The following is a 21,923-nucleotide window of genomic DNA, read 5'->3' on the forward strand; positions in this document are numbered from 1 at the left end:
TTTTGACTATGATGTTACGTGTTACCGGAATTTGCGTAAGCGGAAATTCCACTAGCCGTAACCCGGATGGAGGCGTAATGCCGCGGGAGCTTAAATACACGCAACGCCCACAGGATGCGACGGAAAAGATACGACGCTGAGACACGTTTTCACTTCGCGTTTTTCGATCATCAGATTCGAAACGACGACGTGTGAGTTTTTATTGCCGTGCGTTTTACTGTAATTGTGAATGATTTTAACTTTATTCACTTACGTCCTGTCGAACGCGGCACTCGCTTAAAAGCAGCACCCACTCGACAGGACCAAAGAAACGTGTTCGCTTTGCCGTTTTCATTCATCAGATTCGAAATGAAGACGTGTAAGTGACTTTTTATTGGCGTGCGTTTTACTGTAATTGCGAAAGATTTGAACTTTATTCACTTACGTCGTGTAGATCATGGCATCGAAACGTAGAAGAACTGTAATGACCGGAGCGGAGCGAGTGAAATTCATCCGTTTGAGCGAGGCTGGACACAAAGTTAAAAAGATCCAGCAGACACTTGGGGTTGGGAAGACGCAAATCTACGAAACTTTAAAAAACAAGGCATCGATTCAACTCCTGATGACAAGCCACCATCCAGCCAGGAAGCAATGCAAATGGCAACAAAAATCCTTCAGTATGCACAAGAATCACCAGGCATCGGTGATCAACGGGACAGTTACTTGCAACTAGCAAGAAAACTGTATGACACGCAGGCAAACATTGTCATAAACCAAAGAATGCATCCAAGAAAACAATCCAAAATAGACACATTTTTTTTCCCAAGACAGAAAAAAATAAAATAAAAATAAAATACTGTACATATTGTACTGTTGTGATTTTTTTGGATACACCTGTATTGCAGTTTTTGGAGGGTATATTTTTGTATTTTATTGATTGTGTTGTTACACGTGCATTTTGTCAACATACTGGCAGGTTCATAAAGGACATGTACCATGCTCATTTCCCAAATGAGGAATTTCTGTTATCAGGACAAATTGGACAGCGCAAACTCAAGTCCGCACTAGAGAATAGTTACTGTATAGCTCATATCAATAGATTTTTGCAGCTCCAGAGATGTTTGTTTTTTTGTTTATTTTGGTCCAATATGGCTCTTTCAACATTTTGGGTTGCCGACCACTGATATAGCATTGGGTGTCGAAGAAATTGACCCGAACCTCAACAAATTCCTTTGAGAAGGGTCATGCTAACCCCCCCCCCCTCCCCCACCACCACCACCACCACCACCACCACCCTCACCTCCGACTCATACACACACAATGTACAAAGCAGTATAGTTGTTCACCGATTCACGAGACAAATGTAAACAGGCACTGAATAGGGACCGAGCTTGCACCACCTGCATTGATGTAAGCTATGTGAACCACTACGAGACCATTGGCTCTGGATGTATTCATCCATCCATCCATTTCTAGGAAGATTTCCTTGGCCTATGCAGCCCTGTCAGACCGAAAACTGTCGCTCTCTCATAGTGAACACACGCATGCGTGCACAAACGCAGGGGGAACAGAGATAGCAAGGTGGCTGACATTTGTACAGTGTCGACCGTGGACATTTCTTGTGGCCAATCACCCAGACTGAAAGCGGAGCAGGAGATAAGGCCTTTTGTCTGACCTGACAATGGCCTAGTGAGGCTGCCATGGGAGACCATTCAGTGTGTCCAATAGCCTTCACGTAAGTGTGTGTATTTGTGTCGGGCCTATCCTGGCCATCTATGACAGAGAAATCATTAAGATGGAGTCTTCACCTCATGACACGCTACGTCTTCAAGTTTCAACTTGATTTTCAGTGCAACCAATGTACATTTTATTTTTGACTGCCCCTGATGTGTAGCAGCACTTCACATGGAGTGCGGACGGGCAATGCAACCTTACCTTTTACCGGATAATGTCGCCTGGCAGCCAGCGGCAACGAGAATCACCAAATCTCTCAAATGACATTCGCACTTTGAGGCCTTCAAATGAGGAACTTGTGCGAGGAGCATAATATGCGAGACCATCTTCATAATAGCTGCAGCGCCACTTAAGCGGGTGCGAGAGTAATTGGTGCTCCGAAAATCTTTATAGCATCATATATCCACGATTGAGCTTTTAAGAGGGTATCTTGCCTTCCCGTGCATGCATGCTCACGTGCACGCACATACGGGAGTATGCATGCGCACACACACACACACACACACACACACACACACACACACACACACACACACACACACACACACACACACGCACACACACACACACACAAACGGGAAATGTGTTCGACGGCTTCAAGCCTTCTTGAAATTCCCAAGCGTATTGGGACACCACATGCCATAATGATCGTCTATAAGTGGAAGGTGTGGACTGCTAACTTTGTAATGGTGCAGATTGGGACTAATGCACTGCCAGGTAATGGGGTTGGAGTTGGGGAGGACTGGAGGTAGATTACCCGTCTATTATACGCTGACACTATGACAGAGCATAGCAAATCGTCAGGAGGTGAATGGGACGAGAAAGATGAGGAAGATGAACAGGATCAAAGTTGACAGTGCAGAAACTTTCTTTTAGTTCTACTGTTGCCACGGTGACAAGTCCTGCCGTGATGTCATGTTTGTCCATCAGAACTATCGACAAAAAGTGTCTAACTTTGTACATGTGAGTAAATGTCCACAAAAGGCCCATAAATGTTCTGAAGAAGGCAGGGCTGGACTGGCACAATCAATCAAGCCATCAATCAAGCAATCAATCATCCCGGGCTTTTTAATTTATACCGGCATATGCCCAAAAGCGTGCATAGGTACGCACTCGAATGCCTTCGCATGGTTGGGACAACCACTGTAATGGAGAAGTCATTGTTTGACATGCCATCCAAAGTCAGGGTTTGATGAAATAATATGCACAAATATCCAGGACCTTGCTCAACACATCCATAACAACACACTCATAACACAAACAGGGTGGAGTCAAAGTAAAAAGCAACATTTTCTCTGAGCATAATTTGAAGGATAATGTCATTTTATTTGCCATTGCTTTCTGTATGTTTAGCAGACTGCGTTTAATGGCCTATTTGTACAAATCTTATCTAAATGCACAATGACAAAAAAAAAGGCATTTTATGCACAATTCTAAACATTGCTTTTTACTTGTTTTTTTTTTCCTGCTTGTTTTATGAATGTGTTGAGCAAGGTTGTGATTACGTAAGCATTTTATTTGTGGATAGTATGATAAACAATTACTTCGCAGCTAGGTTGTGTGCTTGCTGTGGTGTGAAAATAGACGTGAACATTGATATTGATGGCACAAATCAAATGTTGTATTGTAAAGACAGATACTTATGAAATTTGTGTTTAAATAGGACTCCTGGCTACCATGTAGCTCTGCCGCTGTTGTTGATTGATTCACTTTGCTGTCTATATTCTAAATGGATTCTCTCTAAATTGTGGGCTAGTCTCTTGGTGTAAAAAAAGTAACATAGCAGCGCATCGGCCCCAACAGACAGCCTCCCGCCGGGCATCTGCCCTGTAAGACAGCTGGCCAGTCCAGGCCTGTAAAAGAGCCATTCATGGAGTATTTTCTTATAAAGCATTTTGTTGGATTGATTATTTTTAGTCATCATACATTCGCTTATGCCTGACATGATACATTGATTATGCTTGCAAAGAAGAACGCTTATGCTTGCAATCATTAATTGACTATGCCTGCAATGAAGAACGCTTCTGCTTTTAATAGAGATACATTCTTTATTATGTACTCACATTTTATCCATTATATACTCACTTTTATAATCAAGAATGCTTGGTGCACTGTGTGGAAGTTTAGGGACGCAACCACCTTTCCGAGGACGTGGTTGGGAAGAGATACGTGTTAAGACTAAACAGTGAGCAAGGGTGAACAATGAGTGGAGCCATCAACACCAGCTGTGGCGTGATGTTTTTGTGACAATTGCACACATGTACGTAATTTGCACTCACATACACACACATAGTCAAACAAGTTCAGTGTGTGTTCAACAGCCCCTCGCCCTTTAGGTTGGACACACCTATGTAGTAGCTTTCCCAATAAATGAGGAGGTGAAGGGGGAGATCGTTAGGGTGACGTGCCGAGAACTGAAACCGAATGCTTCTCCTCGTTCCCTCCTGGTACCAGAATCGAGTCTCCTGTCTCCTCCTTTTGTTTATTCCTGAGTGTCAAATTGGACAAACCTGACATTTTGGGGGGCTCGTCCGGGATCGCAATATACCTGACGCCTCCAGACGCTGAGTCGACGGCCGGGATACCAAATGGATAAAATGGATCCTAAAATGAAGTTAACATGTACGGACTGGAAATTCGTAGAGAGCCAATGTCCTTCTAAGATAAAACATCTAAATTTGTGGATAAAAAATGTATAATTTTGCTGACCGGCTGAACACACAAACATTACTGCACCTGCAGGATAATATTAGAACTATGTGCGAAAATGACAGAGAAAAAATGGATATGGATGGGTTCGAAGACATTGAGTTCTGGATGTTCTTGGCTGAAAAGAAGCAGAAAGTGAATGAGGAAGAGGGAATAGAGAAAGTTGAAAGAAGGGAACGCGTCAGTGAGATGGAATTTAACCATGACAAGAGCGATGGAAACGTTATGTTTCACAGGAGAGAGGATGATGAGTTGGGACCGGTAGGTTTACGGACAGGAGTAAAACAGAAAGTGGAGAGAGAAAGTGAGCTTGGGATGACATCCACAAATCCTGTTACACCATCATTGTATTCATCCCTTCCAACTTCGACATCTCCTTTTCCACCATTATTTTTTAATAAGTAATAATTCTTATTTGTTGGTGTTGTGGGGCAGAAGGCCACATTTCCCGTGACTGTCCCAAGAGTAAATTTGTAAGTGCATGACGAGACATTCCTGCTTCTCAGCAAGAGATAGCAACTTTCCTTGTTGGCTTCTTGATGGAAGGAAGTTTCATTTTGAAGGAACACGGAAAGTGATAGCGGCTTGTTTGACGGTAAATTGATGTTGTATATCGATATTTGGATGTAGTGAAGTGTTCTAGCAGGTGACAAAAGTTTGTAGATGCTTAACTTGGTTGAGAGTGGTAGCAAGGTGAATATTTTGGTTTGTCTGTAGAGTTGTGTCTGCGAATATGTGTTCGATTAGTCTTTGTGTGTGTGTAGTCTTGGAGCGACTCATGGAGTCTTGTTTGTTTTATTTTCTGGCTTTTGCAGTGTAGAAGGTTTGTATGGCATCTATTATAATTACTTGTAATTGTAACTGTTTTATTATAATTCCTAACGCCACTTGAGCTTCATTATTTCAATAATCTAGAGGAATCTAGATATAAACAAACGCGTTTTGCAGGCTATATTTAGGTAGGTTTGTGCGACTTTCGGCGAATCTCTGTAAAATGGCATTGCAAGGTGCACTCATTTCTGCAAGCCTGAATTGAACGGAAACTGCGTAATATGTTCATGTGAATACTGTTTATTTCCCAACGTGGCAATATAAGTTGGTGTGCCCTTATTGTGTTTGTACAGCCAAACACAATAAGCTTCATTTACGCTTCCTCGCTTGCTATTATGCAGAATAATGCTCTATTTGATGTCTGCACGTGTTTTATCTTCAAATGAGCCATTTAAATGTCATTACTGCGTGTACGTGTGTATGTGTGTTTTCATCTTGTCTTACTGTTTATTGTGCATGTTAAATTGCTCCATGTACAGCACTTTGTATGCAGCGATGGCTGTTTGAAAGTGCTCTATAAATACTGTTGACTTGACTTGACTTGACTTGACAAGGGAAGTGACCAACATTCTTATACAGACGCTGTAACACTTTTTTTTCATATACAGTAGAAAAAAAAATTCACAATTGAAAACATCTGTCTCATTGTTTGTGTCGTGCAAAAAACAGAAAAAAGAAAGATCTTTTATTTTTATATCTCTGCATGTATCCTGGCGGCCGGGTATTCGAGTGGTTAGCACGTCAACCTCACAGTGCAGAGGTCGTGGGTTCACGCCTTTCTGTGTGGAGTTTGCATGTTCTCCCCAGGCCTGCGTGGGTTTTCTCTGTGTGCTCCGGTTTCCTCCCACATTCCAAAAACATGCATGGCAGGCTGATTGGACACTCTAAATTGTGCCTTGGAGTGAGTGTGAGCGCGGATGGTTGTTCATCACTGTGTGCCCTGCGATTGGCTGGCAACCGGTTCAGGGTGTCCCCCGCCTACTGCCCGAAGACGGCTGGGAGAGGCTCCAGCACCCTGTGAGGATTAAGAGGCTTGGAAAATGGATGGATGGTTACATGTGTCCTTCGTAGTAAAAACTTATTACGATTGAAAATAATGTTTATTTGTGTTTGCGAGTTGTACTCAACAAGATTGTTTTTTTTTTTTAACAGTGGTAAGCATATGTTTAAAGAACTATGTTGCTAAAATGCATATGCCTGAGCCTGTGTAGGTGATGAATAAGGACGATTTGACGATGCAATTTTTTAAATACACAAAAACATATGAGGTTCACGGCTACGTCTGCGGCGTTTTGAGGGAGAGCTGTGGCAGGACAACTCGTGACTGCTTCCCCATGACAGCACCGTGCTTTCAATGCCTTGAGCATCTGACAGATCCTGGCTGTTAAAATCATTGCCATGCTGGTGCAACCTCCCAACTCACCCGACTTGGCTCCGTGTGATTCCCAAACTCAAGGTGATTATCAAGGTGGCTGAACGACATCAAGATGGCCTCCTTAAAGGAGTGCGCGTGGGACTGAAGGCTAGAAAAGTGTTTGAGTCCTGGAAGATTACTTTGACGGGAAAAAACTAGTACAGTAATTTGGATTTGAAATACAGGGTGTCCATAAAGTCTGAGTAATCTTCTGACATAATCATACACACACACACACACACACACACACACACACACACACACACACACACACACACATGCACGCACACGCATACACACACACACACACACAGATATGTTTTTTTTTTCTTGTCACAGGTCAACAACAGCATATTTAGCAGTGGCTTTAAATTTGGTCATGTTTGACACCTCAGGCAAACATCCCCATGCTCCTATTCCATGGCCTGCTTTTGAAAATGATTTCCTTCAAGTGCAGCGGTGTGACCTTGGTGCAGAGGAAGCCGTGACAGTCTCTCTGCCGGAGTGGCAGGCGTGGTTGCAGGGTAGCCTGCCACGCACTCTACTGTATTTCAGGAAATCATTCTCGGCGCATGACAAGGACACTCTCTTTTTACCGACGCACTGTAATTAGCTTGTTTCGCAATCCACCATTGAGCTGACACACTGCCGGTTTGTTTCTCTCTGTCTCTCTATCTTTCTCTCTCTCTCTCTTTGCTTGCTCACTTGTTTGCTCCCTCCCATTGTTGTTGCTGTGCGTGTGGCCTGCTGGCACTGTAGAACATCAGCATTCATCAAATAACCCTTATGACAAACTTTTTCTTGAAATTGACCGTACTTTTAATAAAACATGACGTAAATATAAATATTGGGACAGCTAGAGGGTTGCTGATGGTGTTGTGGTACACTTGCCTGACATGTGTGCAGGCAGCATGGGATCGGTTCCCACTCAGTGGCAGTGTAGATGTGGGTGTGAAAGGTTGTTTGTCTCTATATGTGCCCTGGGACTGACTAGTTCAGGGTGTCGTCTGCTTTCCACCTGGGAAGCAGCATTGTGTCAAGTGGTTAGCACGTCTGCCTCACAATTTTGAAGTTTGGGGTTTAAATCCACGACTCTAATGAGGATAAGCATTATTGAAAATGGATGGATGGGAAATTTTGCTGTCACACTGACATGAAATGAAAATGGGTGTGGGGGTATTCACTCGAAAACTATGCATTAAATATACATATTATTCAATCTAACAATCAACATCAAGTGAAATTCCTTCTTGCTATGACATATCTTTGTCTGCAAATTGTACATGAGTGCAGACACACTTGCATGGGTGTTGTATTCGTGTGTGTGAAAACAACTTGCCCTGTTCGCCATGGTGACGCCAAACCTCTGTGTTCTCCCGTCTCTACGGCAACTGGGGCCCTGAGTTCCCTCTTGCCGGAGGAGCCATTGAACTCCCCTGGCGAGAGACAATAGACAAGGACCTGGCGCTGCTAATTTCTTATCACTAAATCCCATTTATCTTTAAATCCCACGGAAGTAAAGTGAAAAACATCGCTGCTCGTGAGCTCGGTCCTGACTGAATGCCTGGCTCATCCAATGCTATAGCAATATTGCACACAACATTTCATTAACAAATAATATGAAAAACCTTGCTCAAAGTACTGCATCGACATAGTGGAATTTGTACTGTCTCAGCCTGGTTTGGACCGTCAGCTAAACTCATCTTCTACACCATGACTCTGAAGATGTTACTCTAGGTCCACAGGGTTAATGATGCAGAAAAAGGTTTCCCATTGCAATGAACTGTAACATATAGTCCGAGGGGATATTACTTTCAATTCACACCATGCACAGATATTACAATAAAACAAACTGAATTCACTGTGTATATGAATTACTTTTCATTCACAACCAACTAAATAAGTTATACATAATTAATAACATTACCTCAACCGCTATGGTAACAAGAGATCATTGTGCTAACGCAATTAGCTAGCACTAACATAAATCTTAACATTTTTCCGGTTGCAAACTCTGCTGCTCTTAGTACAACTTAAATGCAACATGTGAACTTCAATTGACTTTAAATTGCGAACAGAACAACACTGTTGGACCTTAACAGGGACATTTTATCATTTAACATTGGATTCCCAATTTAAAACGATTTCCATGTGTCTTAATAGTAGGCTTCTGACAGGATCGCGAATTACAGCATGCTGAACACCTAGTTCGGAAACATCCACACTGATTGAAATGACTCAGTTTGTAAAAGCTTTTGATGGAACATCCAGGGCAGCCCTTCTCAAAATCTAGCCCCAGAGCCAATTTAATTCATGTCATATTATCAGGTTTCAATTGATAGCACACAAACAGCCGGGTCTTTGGAGGATGCAGAATTGGTTACATTTGTCATGATTCTGTTTGTGAACAACAGGTGGCAATGTAGGGCTCCCCCTGCAGCTGCACACCTGTTGGTCATTATGTAATTAGTGGTATAAAAGGACTCCCGCCCGGCCACTCATTGTCGGGTCATTGTTTGTTTGTGTGTTTGCTTGTGTCAGGTTTGTTTCAGTCATGTTTCGGTTACTGTTACGTTTTAGCTTCAGTCATGTTTTTTGTTTGATACTTTGGACTTTGTTTGTTTAGGATTTAGTTTTCTCTGTGTTTTAATACAATCTTTCAAGTGCACCCTGCTCCTCCCTCCTGCCTGCTTTTTGGGGTCCAACACACCACCTCGCATCGTGACAAAATTAGTTCTAGCTTTGCACAACCGACCCGCAGGAATGAATATCTCTTGCTCTGGAGGAAGTCTCTGTCTCCAGAACTCTCCAATAATCTATAAGTACATCTAGCGGAACCTCAAATTCTGGATTTAATTGGTTTCATGAGTCCGCTTGTAACTTGAAACAGTCATAAATTGGGTAATGTTTCCCAGTGCAATGAACAGCAATAGAAATACTGTAATCAGTTCTCACCCCCCAATCCCAGGTTATACTTACCGGTTGTTATTTTGTATAGTTTTTTATTTAATTTTTTTTAACCAGACATTGTCAAAGACACCGAGGAACTGTTTTAAATTGTGAAAAAAGAGCTTCATATGTTTTCTTTAAGGTTAATGGCCATGTCTATGTCTATGTCAACAACCCACAGCTTGAGCAAGCAAAATAATAATCCATCCATCCATTATCCTAGCCCAGGGGTAGGGAACTTCCTTGAGAGCCTATCCTAGCCATCTTCGGGCAGGAGACGGGGCACACTCTGAAGTGGTTGCCAGCCAATCGCAGCGCACACAAACAACCATTCACACCGAGGGATAATTTTGTGTTCCATGAACCTGCCAAGCATGCTTTTGGAATGTGGGAGGAAAGGGGAGTATGCGGAGAAAACCCACGCGAGCACGGGGAGAAGATGCAAAAGAAAGCCAGAGCCTGGAATCGACCCTGTACCTCTGTGCTGTGAGGTGGACATGCTAACTACCGTGCCGCCAATATTAATAATAAGATAAGATAAGATAAGAAATCCTTTATTAGTCTCGCAATAGAGAAATTCCCAATTCACAGCAACAAAGTTATGAAAGGATTAAGTAGAAAAATAATAATTATGATAATAAAATGAAGAACAATAACAATGCCTCCGATTTATCTAGCGCTTTTCTGTGACACACTCAAAGCAACATTAACTTAGCTGTGAGCAGTGGCGAAAAGATTTGATACTGGTGCTTAAGAAACAAACACAGCCCGCCAAGCATGTGTGTCAATGCATGCCAGTGAACACCTTCGCGTATTATTATCAGTGCGCTCTGACAGTAGGTGCTTTTGACGTGGACTTGCTAGTACGCTTTTGCGGAGACAGTTCAGTTGTGTGTGTACGCGTGTGCGTATTTGCACTTGCTTCTTGACTGACAGACAAAGGCCTAATCGCTCCTCCGTTAAGGCAACAAAACAGCTCGAAAGGAAGTATTGATCCGAAAGCACCGTAATCCCCCTTCAGCTAATACGGCAATTTCATGTAATACCTGCAATAACTCACATTCGTCAGTCAAAAGAGCATCGAACATCGGATTTTAAAGGCAAGCTCTCTGAATAAAAGGGGTTTGAATTATACCTGTAATAATACTGTGCAGACACACTTTTCTGACGAATGGTCAACCCTTTGGCTTGAAAGATTTCATTTTAAGAATCCAAAAATTGACTTCATTCCGGGACTCTGATGCTTTTCCTTTTGGCTGTCAACCTGCATGCCACGAGCACCTTGTTTTCAAGAGAAACGGTGCGCATGAAGGAGCAAGAGCTATTCCTTGTTTGCGTTGAGCTTCACATAGAAGCCACGGTAAAGAAACAGCTTTTGGAAAACATCACATCAAAACCCACGTTAGATGAGAGTTGCTGTGAATGTTTTCCGCCCTAAACACATCATTACTGCATTGTGATATTACTGTAGACGTACAGTGTTGTGTTATTTGTGTGTTCAATGATGAGACTTGGTTGAATTTTGACGTTACTTTGACTACTCCTGTTTCAAGCTTCTGTGTATACTGAAACTGGCCTAGGATAGCCTAGATTTCGCTTCACTTAGGGTAGTAAACAAGTTTGTTCCATATCACAACATCCCCCCTGTTTGGCTTGAAACATAAAATTGTGGAATACATACCAAATTATTGAATCTCTAATAATAAAGCAGTTTGCCACATACAAATCCCAATTCCACAGAATTCCTAACTTCCGAATATAAACAACCATGTCATATCTAATTGCAGCAACTTTGTGGAACACGATAGCGTATCCAAAAACATGGGTACGGTTTCATTTAAAGCACGGGTGTCAAACTCATTTCACATTGTGGGCCACATACGGCCTCGGTCGATGTCAAGTGGGCCAGACCGTTAAAATGTAAATAACCAAAATATCACGTCTTTCCTTTGTTTTGGTTATAAAGAGGCACAAGAACATTAGGAAAATGTTGAAATTTAATCAACATACCTTTCACAAAACATTTGACAAAATGACTTGACTCTCTGTTTCATTTGGCTGTCTAAAATTTGCTGATAGGTCCGAAGTGCTCTCTGGTATTCCTCGTCAGGCTAATATTGGCAAAAGCTTGTCGGTTATTGGGACATACAAGTTCAGCCGCCTTTATCAAGCATCGTTTCACAAAGTCACCCTTGGAATATGGTTTTGATGCTAATGCTATTTCGCTAGCAATTAGGTAGCCGGCTTGACTGCTGTGTTGGGTCTGTCTCAGTGACAGACTGAGACTGCTGTTACCTTCTTCTCTGCTCAAAACAGTGTTCCTCTAGCGGATGATCCATGAATTGCAGCTTATTAAAAATATTAATTCCGTGTCTTTTATGTATTCTCTCACTTTTAAATTATCCCGCGGGCCTGATCGAACCTCATTGGGGGCCGGTTCCGGCCTGCGACCGTATGTTTGGCACCCCTGATTTAAAGGGTCAATATCATGCTAAACCCCACCTCTCTCCATGTTGCTGCCATACCCGTTTTGCGACACCTTAAAGTCGGTTGCTGCATGCACCGCCCATGAAATAGTTAAGAGTAATAATATGGAGAAACATTGTTTGAGCCTTACCTCACCTGACTTTTGAGCCATTGATCCAAAGTCAGGTGGACATTTTTATACAGCATTGATGTACCATACTATTCATCGGTGCACATGATAGTGTGTGTAACAAATACGTTTAGTTTTTATCCAACAAAACAACCTGACCGCAACAGAAACAAACAAACAGAAATAAATACCTTATTCTCCAAAAGGAGATCAAAATGGTCCCACACAGCAGACAATTTGCGTTTCCCCAGGAGCTGCTCCATAATATGCACATACTTCGACAAGTGAGCGAGGGTGAGGTCTGGTTTGTTTCTTATATGCTTGGTTTTTATGTGTTTGGGGTTGGGTATGACTTCTTCTTTTGTCAACCAACCTCTTGCTTTTGTTGTTGTTTGTTCTTCGAACAGCAATGTGCCCAATGTCCTCTCCCACCACAAGCCTTGCAGATGTCACGGATGATTTGACATATGTGATTCCTCTGTATGGTGTGCTCATTTTCTGAGTTTTCTGATTTAGACAATTCCAAGGTGTGGTTAACTGTGCACTCCCAGCTGATAATAATAATAATAATAATACATTTTATTTATAAGCGCCTTTCAAGACACCCAAGGACACTTTACAATAACAAAAAACACAAAACAATACTGGTTGAGCAGCGGCAGCCAAACGCGCCAGCGTTCACTCAACCCGGAAGTCAGAAAGAATAAGTCATTTTCAGTTGTTTAGATTGGTCAATAATTCGTAAAAATGTATAAAGAAAGGAAATAACAATAACACAGAATCGTGGAACTGCTAATGAGGAGTAAACAGTTTGGACTGGGCTATTGACTTGCACATGTGCAGTTGTCCACTACAGGCACTTCACAGGTGAAAAGGCTCAAGCTCACAAACAGTGAAAATTAAGTATTTTGACATTGCTTCCAGAAAATGTTGATTCCTGCATCACTCTGCACATTGTCACACAGCTGTCATCGGGTGGTACCACGGCACAATGGTACCCTTAGACTGCATGTTTTTCCTATTCTTTACAAAAATATGTTCTTCCAGAGTCATTTTATGATCATAACAACAAGGGAAAGAAACTTTGTTGAATTTAGTCTCCTCCCTCAACCAATGTCATGTCCTAAGAGACATGAAATACAAAAATAATAGAGCGCCCCGACACTCCCGAGTTTTAATTTTGTGTCAATTTATTCTGTGTAGAATGTCTCCCTCTGGCTTGCAAGCCAGTTTTTTGTTTTGAAAAATGTGAAAGAAGACAACACCCTCGCTTCATATTTGCAAGGATTAAAAACAACAACAAAATAGACTCACCATGGACATGAACAGGAGGATTATTCGCATGACTTCGGAACGACATGTTATTAGGACTTAACCATACTGAAATATTGATTTCACTTTGCTCTCTTCGTGGAGTTGTCATGAGCATTCGGACATTAATGCTTATCATCCTATTTCTGTCTTTCTTTCAATACTTCTCCCAAGGGGTAGCCTTGGGGTATTCCATACAGGTAGTCTTTCAGTGCAATCTGTGGGGTACTGGCATTTAAGAGTTCAGTGAGGCGTTCATTTGACTATGTCTCAGTGAATTGACATGACAGCGCCAAAATTCTAGTTCTATTCACAAAATCATCAATGCTGTCATCCAATTTTTGTCTGAATTGCATCAAGTGGAGTCAATGAATCTCAAAGTTCACATTTATCTGAAATCTGGTCTTCAAGACAAAGTCCACATCTTGTGTGGGTTCTTCTTGTGTGGATTATTGCACTTAAAACAAGTAACTACGAATATACAATAATCACAAGTACCCTTGGTTGTCTGTTGTTGCTATTTGTTTGTTTATTTTTATTTAACATATTTATATATTCATGTCTTATGGAATTTTAACGTAAATTTTAGCTGTGTGTGTTCAATACACTACATGTTTCCACTGTGGTTGAGAGAGGAAAGTAATTTCATCTGTGCTGTATGTTACACATAGAGCATATTTGACAATAAAAGCTGACTTGACTTCTTGTCCTCATCACTGAGGCCGCCAGCATTCAGTTTCTGAACCCCTCATCGTCTACATACTTTCCTAGGTCGTTAAACGTTATAAATTATTCCCTTCTCGTCCAAATAGAGACACATTTCACGCTGTCATGTTCTAGCATCACTCAGATCCGCCTCGGACCAGTTCATCATTGCTTATGCGATTCCTTTGGGTTCAGAGAATATCACTTGATCAACCGCACCTCGGTTAACGTAGATTGCCTCCGTTAGCACTTAGCTTTGTGTTTCTCACTACATTCGGCAACAGATGACGTATCCTGAGACAAATGCTTTCCTCAGCCCGTGTAAAGAGCAGACATTCACGTTACACAAGCAATCCATTAGTGCTGCCACCATGTTATTGGTGAGTTCAATGATGAGACTTGATTGACTGTCGATGGAACTTTTGCTCCTCCTGTTTTCATCAACCACCAGAATAGAGCCGCTATGTATCCTTACACTGTCCCAGTAGACGGTAAGCTGTATGCATACCACTCCACCTAGGAGGATAAACTAGTTCGTGACCTGTCTCAACATCCATGTTGTTTCTGCCGAGTTGGTCATTATTAGTGGAAGATGTTTGTGTGTGTGTGTGTGTGTGTGTGTGCGCGTGTGTGTGCGCGTGTGTGTGTGTGTGTGTGTGTGAGTGTGAGTGTGAGTGTGAGTGTGTGTGTGTGTGCGAGTGCGTTTTTGCATGTGAGACAGCTTTCATCAATTTGCATATCTGCATATTAGCACTGGACCATTCCTTTAATTTCCTATTGTTACTGATAAGCATCAATCCCTCTGTGTCGTCCTGTGTGTGTATGTGTGTGTTCGCACGCGTGCATGTGTGTGTGCGTTAGTGTCAACCTGGCAATGACAGATGCGTGTTACATGAGGCCCATTGACAGCAAGGGGCTTTAAAGACCTCTGTGAACCAATGTCTTCAAAGGCCAGTATATTGATCACTCACGAGTATGATTTGAATCGCCACCTAGAAGCTGATGGGCCCATCTGTCAGTGCAGGGCAACATGATGATTAGCACTGTTGTCTTAGAAGTTCAAGGTTTGGCAATCCTAAAGGGCACATTTTTGTGAAGGCGACATATTTAATAAGGTGCATATTAACCAACAACAAAATAAGTGCATAATAATCATTTTACAATATGCATTTTATATACATAATATGTCATGCGGCGGCCCGGTGATCCAGTGGTTAGCACGTCAAATTTACAGTGCAGATGTACCGGGTTAATTCCAACTCCGTCCTGCCTGTGTGGAGTTTGCATGTTCTCCCGTCAGTGTGTGGGTTTCTCCCTCTGCTCCGGTTTCCTCCCGTATTCCAAAACATGCATGGCAGGCTGATTGAACACTTAAAATTATCCCGGGGTGTGAGTGTGAGCGTGAGCGTGGATGGTTGTTCATCACTGTGTACCACGCGATTGGCTGGCAACCGGATCAGGGTGTCCCCTGCCTATTGCCCGAAAATGGCTGGGATAGGTCCAGCACTACCCGCGACCCTTGTGAGGATAAGCCGGAAAATGGATGGATGGAATATGTCATGCCAATACAAGAAGAAATATGGGCATCTGAGGAACTACCTGTCTGCGGGTAAATGAAATTAAATATGGTTCACATTGAAAAATGACAGATTTATGAAAATTCCGATGACATATTTGAACGAATAGATTTTATAGCTTGTCGTCTTAACTCTGCAACGTGTGAAGTCGGCCAGCGACGAGAGCCCCAGCCATCAAAGTGCCAACTTCGTGACACGCTGAGGAGCCGAGCAAAGAGAAACACAGAGAAGACAGACACAATACTTCCGTCGATTCAATGTTGCAAGAATTAAATTGTCTCGACTATTGTATAGACTTTCTCCTCTCTAGTACCCGCTCATTGGTGAATGCATTCAAATAAAAAAATGGAACGTAATGGCTGGCACATGTCATGCCCTGCAAATGGGGGGAGCTGCTACAATTGGCTGGGACATTCAACATTCAATCACACAATAGCACCCAATGGCGTAAAGGCCGCCTGATGCCCATTTCGGCCAGTCCATCGTCTAGGAAAATTCCAGAAGAAAGTAAATTCCCCCATCCGCACGGTTAGACTGCACTGGGCAAGAAAAGAGGGGCCAACGTGTATAATGAGACGTCAAACTGATGAATGCCGGTGTTTTGTTTGCAAATATTGTTTAATCTTGAATTTGATGCCTGCAAGTCATTCCCAAAATGCTGGGACAGGGGCAAGAGAAGACTGGAAAAGTTGAGGAATTCTCAAAAAAAGGACCTTTTGGATTTGTCCCACCGTTTTTTTTTCACAGTGGAATGGAAGTGCAGAACGGCTCGTTCAGAGAAAGATTTTCAGAAATAGACTGATAACTGAAGATATGGTGTACTGTTCAATCTCAATCATTTCCATACAAACATTCTTATTTTTACATAATGAACCTCTTTAAGTCAATGGGCCATTTTGCCTGACCACATTCGATATTTGGAGATTCAAATAATCATTTGGAAAATGCTGTTTTAGTTTCAAATTCAATATGTCGAGATATCCTTAAACCGGCCAAAGAATAGCAAATGTGAAAGCACAGAATGCGATTGGATGGGTGACCTTAATAAATTTTTTAGGTCTCAGTGAATGGCCTCGTATGTCTGCGCAGCACTGATAATGTGCGACAGGCCATTATTCCTCGGGACCTTGGGTGAGATGAGATGGTGAAGGTAGAGACGACAGCGCAAGTTGCGGCTAGCGAGATTTTAAAGGCTGTTTTGTGTGTCAGCTGTGGTTCAAGCTCGGGTGCAAAATGGGTATGACAAGAACGTTGTACGCCTTGACACACACAGAAAGAAAAAGTAAAGCTGGACGATGACATTTTGAGCATCTGAGTCTCACCAAAGTCAAACAGATTACTTTGAGAGAATGTTCAAAATATGTGGACAATAATATTTGTATTGTTATGGTTTCGGACCAACTCAGAACAGAAGCAGATCCCAAAAATGCAGACCAGGAATGGATCGGATACAAAAAAGCAATTTATGATGACAAAAATGGTCGCCACACTGACATAGTACAACACAAATCGTTGGGAGCAACCCAGGGTAAAATCACACGATTAACGAAAAGATCATGCAAAAGGCAAGAGAAAATAATAACGCAAATTCACATGTCCTAAAATGACAAGACAAAGCCAATCCACAGGTAAAACGTAAACACACCAAGGACAGCAATACCAAAAATTAACATGAGATCACAAGAACAACAAACCAGATATATGACAGAGAAAAGTCCACAAATCAAGAGCGATGGGAGACGAGAAAATCAGCACTTGCACATGAGACGGGAGCAAGGCGAATATTTCCAAAACTGTTGACGGCTAGACACTCTCTTAAAACAGGTGATCAATAATGGCATGATAAGAGACAGGTGCGGAACGGGAGGATGAGCCCTCCACTGCCCCCTGCTGGAGACAAAATAAAACAGAACCATAACATCTATGAGTCACGCACTTTGTTTGGTCTCATTACTTGAAGAAAGCTTTGCTTTTGCCACTGGGAAACTAACACCAAAGCAAACCAAATCCATGTATGTATGTACCAGATGACGGCATGAAATCACAATTGTTGAAATTTCATAACACATTTTTCACCATAGGTCGGGATTTTATACTGTAGTGGTTATTGCCCTGCGTTGTGGCCACAGCAATCCTCCAAATCCTGGTCACGTCATGTGCAAAGGGCATACTGGCCTTCTTCATTTTTTTGCAGCTGACTGGACAGGAATAATTTCTTCGGGGCGGTCCAGTCGTTAGCGTGTCGACCTCACAGTGAATTTATTCATTCATTCATTTTGCGATCCGCTTATCCTCACAAGGGTAGCGGTGGGTGCTGGAGCCTATCCCAGCCGTCTTCGGGCAGTAGGCGGGGGACACCCTAAACTGGTTGCCAGCCAATCGCAGGACCTCACAGTGCAGAGGTTCAATTCCAGCTCCGGCCTCCCTGTGTGGAGTTTGCATGTTTTCCCCGGGCCTGCATGGGTTTTCTCCGGGTACTCCGGTTTCTTTCCAAAAACATGCATGGCGGGCTGCTTGAACACTCTAAGTTGTCCCCGTGGGTGTGAGCGTGAATGGTTGTTCTTCTCTGTGTGCCCTGCAATTGACTGGCAACCGATTCAGGGTGTCCCCCGCCTACTGCCCGAAGACGGCTGCGGTAGCCTCCAGCAAACATTGAAAAATCGATGGATGGATTTTTCACCATGAAAATTAATGAATATACCGGTAAATGTATTTATGATCCAGTCCAATTCCAATCTGTCTCCATCATAAAAACTTGATTCAATGCACATGCAGACTTTCAAGTAACATTTTAACGCCGAGCCGCTAACTCTCACTACTCTCTAGAGCACAGGTGTCAAACTCAAGGCCCGGGGGCCAGATCCGGCCCGCCAGGTCATTTTATGTGGCCCGCGAAAGTAAATGATGTGTGTGAATTTGCTATAATCTGTACCGAAATGTCAAATTGTAATGTCTAACAAATAACGTTGAGATTTAGCACTCATTTTGTTACCCTGTTTACACTCACTTGAACAATAATCGAACAAACTATTATAATTGACTAATTTGAAAACTAGTAGTCAATTAAATTTGTTGTGTACAACGAATAATTTTGTGCTTTCACTGTCATAACGGCCCTGCATAGGAAGATGTAACTCCATATTGGCTCGCAACTAAAATGAGTTTGACACCCCTGCTCTAGAGTTTTCCTGCAGCGCAGGGAAAAGTACAAACATGCATGACAAACACACAGTATCCCATGGAAGGTTTAGACCTTTTACTGCAGCTGCCTGCGCTTACTTCTTGAATTAAGTTGAATTTGGAGCTGGCACTGCATTCTTCCCACTGTCTCTTCTGCACTCCATGCCGCACTCGTGATCACGCCATTGTCGCCATGTCACCGCTTTTATCTCGTCACCCGGAGCAACCTCTCCATCTTATTGTCCTGCCACCGCTATCTGTCTCTTTGTGGCTCTGATGAGGGTCACGAGGTCAGGCTGGGAGGGGGATTGTCATTAGCTGTGTGTGTGTGTGTGTGTGTGTGTGTGTGTGTGTGTGTGTGTGTGTGTGTGTGTGTGTGTGCACGCAGGTGAATTGTGTACATGTGTAGGCCACACAAGATAACAAGAGTCTTTAATGATCAGTGTGAGGAGATGGGTGCAAACGAGAAGCAACGCTGCTTATATACATACACAAAGTACCCCCCCCCCCACACACACACACACTTATATGCTGGCTGTGGTGCCGTACACACCAGACGGTGCACTTGGAGTCATTTTTCTGGCCAATAAGAAATACTAAATGTCACATTCAATGTATTAACCAGACTGCTGAACATCAGAAAATGCATTTTATTGGCAATGTCATGAGTATAAGTATATGCTAGCCTGAAGCATGAAGGGAGCAATGACTCACGTGACTCTTGCAGCTGTTCTTCCCGTGCATTTTTTTAACAGGAAATGTGCTAATATTAATGATAAAATCAGTGAAATTGTTAGATTGAAAAAAGCAAAATCAATGAAAAGCACAGACCATCGAAATAAAATCAAACGTAATCTATCTATCTATCTATCTATCTATCTATCTATCTATCTATCTATCTATCTATCTATCTATCTATCTATATGAACAACCATTTGCAGTGGCATTCCTAAAGTGCATGACAACAGTAACACACACAGACATTTCCTGTGTGTTTTTTGCAGACACCCGTTGGGCTTTTTCTGCCTTCCTTTGCTTTCCATGCTGACTGGTGCTTCTCTCGCGGGTGCTGTCTCTCCCAATAGCAACAGCAAAAATGCTGACACAGCGCAACTCGTAAACAAACACCATCCAGTGGCGTCCCACCTGCCTGCCAGTTTTTCCCCTCTTCTGCTATTCACTCACAGTTGGTTACAAAACTAATCCATCCATCCATTTTGTGTAGCACTTGTCCTCATTAAGGCTGCGGAAGAGTTTGTGCCTATTCCTGGTGACTTTTAGCGAAAGGTGGGGTAAACTCTGGATGGATCATAAGCCAATTGTAAGGCGTTGCACACTGGTGGTGACAAGAGACCCGAGGCCAGTGCCGCCACCAGGCTATTTGCCGGGCCTATTTGTTTCGGTGTCGGTGCCCTGAGCGTGTGTATTTACATCCATGTGTGGGTGTCATGTGCATGTGTCGATGCCACTATTTCTTCAGCTTTCTCAGGGTTGCCTCATCACAGTACATTTGTGTGAATGTGTTTGCCAGAGGGGAACAGATTCCATAGCAAAAATGTGCCCTCGCAGCTGGAGTGGGATGGATGAAAGGAATGACAGTCAGTATATCTACATGCATCCAATGATTCTCACCTATCTTACCGAGCGCCAAAGGTTTGTAAGAGTGTCCGCACATAGCAAATGTTTTTTCCATCAGGCCAACAATTTGAATGGTCTGAAACAGTTGTACTTGTTGCAGAGGGATTTTGTTCAAACATGTTCAAAATGTGATGGTGACAAGAAAAACTGTTTAAACAAAACATTCTAACGGTTTGGGAATGTTTGGTGAATGTATTGGCAACTGTTTGCAATTTTAAACCAACCCAGACAAAAAAAAAAAGGCAATTGACCGATGACTGTCATGGTTTTATTTACAGTTCCTGCTGGAGTGGTGGGTGTTCCCTCCAGCGGCGTACCTGTCATGAGTTAATGGACTATGTAAGGACATCCATGCCAACTACTAGCTGTCGGATTATCCGCCTTGCTCACAACTCTCGTACCAAGTGCTAATTCTCGAGACGTTCATGACCTTGTTCTTTCCGCTCTCGTTCATGCCACATTTTATTCCTTATGTACGTAGTGTTAAGTTATTTATTCATAGTGACTATTTTTGCTTCTAGTAATTGGGTTTCCTTGTCTTTTTATGACTAGCGATGTACATTATTTAGTCATCATTACCATTTGCAAGTGCTTTTTGTTCATTACGTGATATCCTGGCTCTCTGTACCAGCGACTTAAGTCATGCTTTGTCGGGCCTGTGCTTTCTTGTGAATAAACCTGTTTCGTTAAAACTTCGTGACGTTTCTGGGATTGACGCCTATCCTATCTGGACTACATCCAGATCCTAACAGTGAAGTTTTGGCTTTATTTCGTTCGAGACACTTGGGATGGGCTCCAGCACAACTGTGAGCCTCATATGGATAAGTGATTCAGAGAATAGATGGATGGATGAAATAGTCATAATACATTGTAGAATTCTTATTTAAGTAAATAAGAAATGCAAAAAAGAAATGCTACGGTAAAAACCAAAACAAAACAGTTTTTTCCTGAAAAAACAAAGTTGTGACTATTTCCACTCATATTTTAAAGTATATTTCAATTCAGCAAGTGGTGTGTACTGCACCTGCTGCAAGGTAGATCTTGCTAAGATGACAAGTTTCAAACATCGCTGGAAGATGGTTCCTTTTATCTTTCACTTTGAGCAAACGCCTAATTTCTTTACTGTATGAGGAGACTCGTGACCATTGTGATGGTGTGTTCGGGATTTAGTGTATGCAACATTGAAAAATTAATACTCATATTAAAGTGACGATTATTCTGCACAAACTGCTGAAAGATTCACAAACTCGCCACCACATGTACAAAACAGAGGGGCGATGCTACAAACTGTTGTGATCAC

General features: G+C 42.4%; 1 protein-coding gene across 1 annotated transcript in view; it reads left to right on the forward strand.

Annotated features, from left to right (window-relative positions):
- The window catches only part of sox1b (SRY-box transcription factor 1b), a 59,178-nt gene that overhangs the window by 25,283 nt on the left and 11,972 nt on the right, over positions 1 to 21,923 (forward strand). The gene's annotated exons all lie outside the window — the stretch shown is intronic.

This window comes from Hippocampus guttulatus, chromosome 1, assembly GCF_054856545.1.
Source record: "Hippocampus guttulatus isolate MCC_2025c chromosome 1, RoL_Hgut_1.0, whole genome shotgun sequence".
Lineage (NCBI taxonomy): Eukaryota > Metazoa > Chordata > Actinopteri > Syngnathiformes > Syngnathidae > Hippocampus > Hippocampus guttulatus.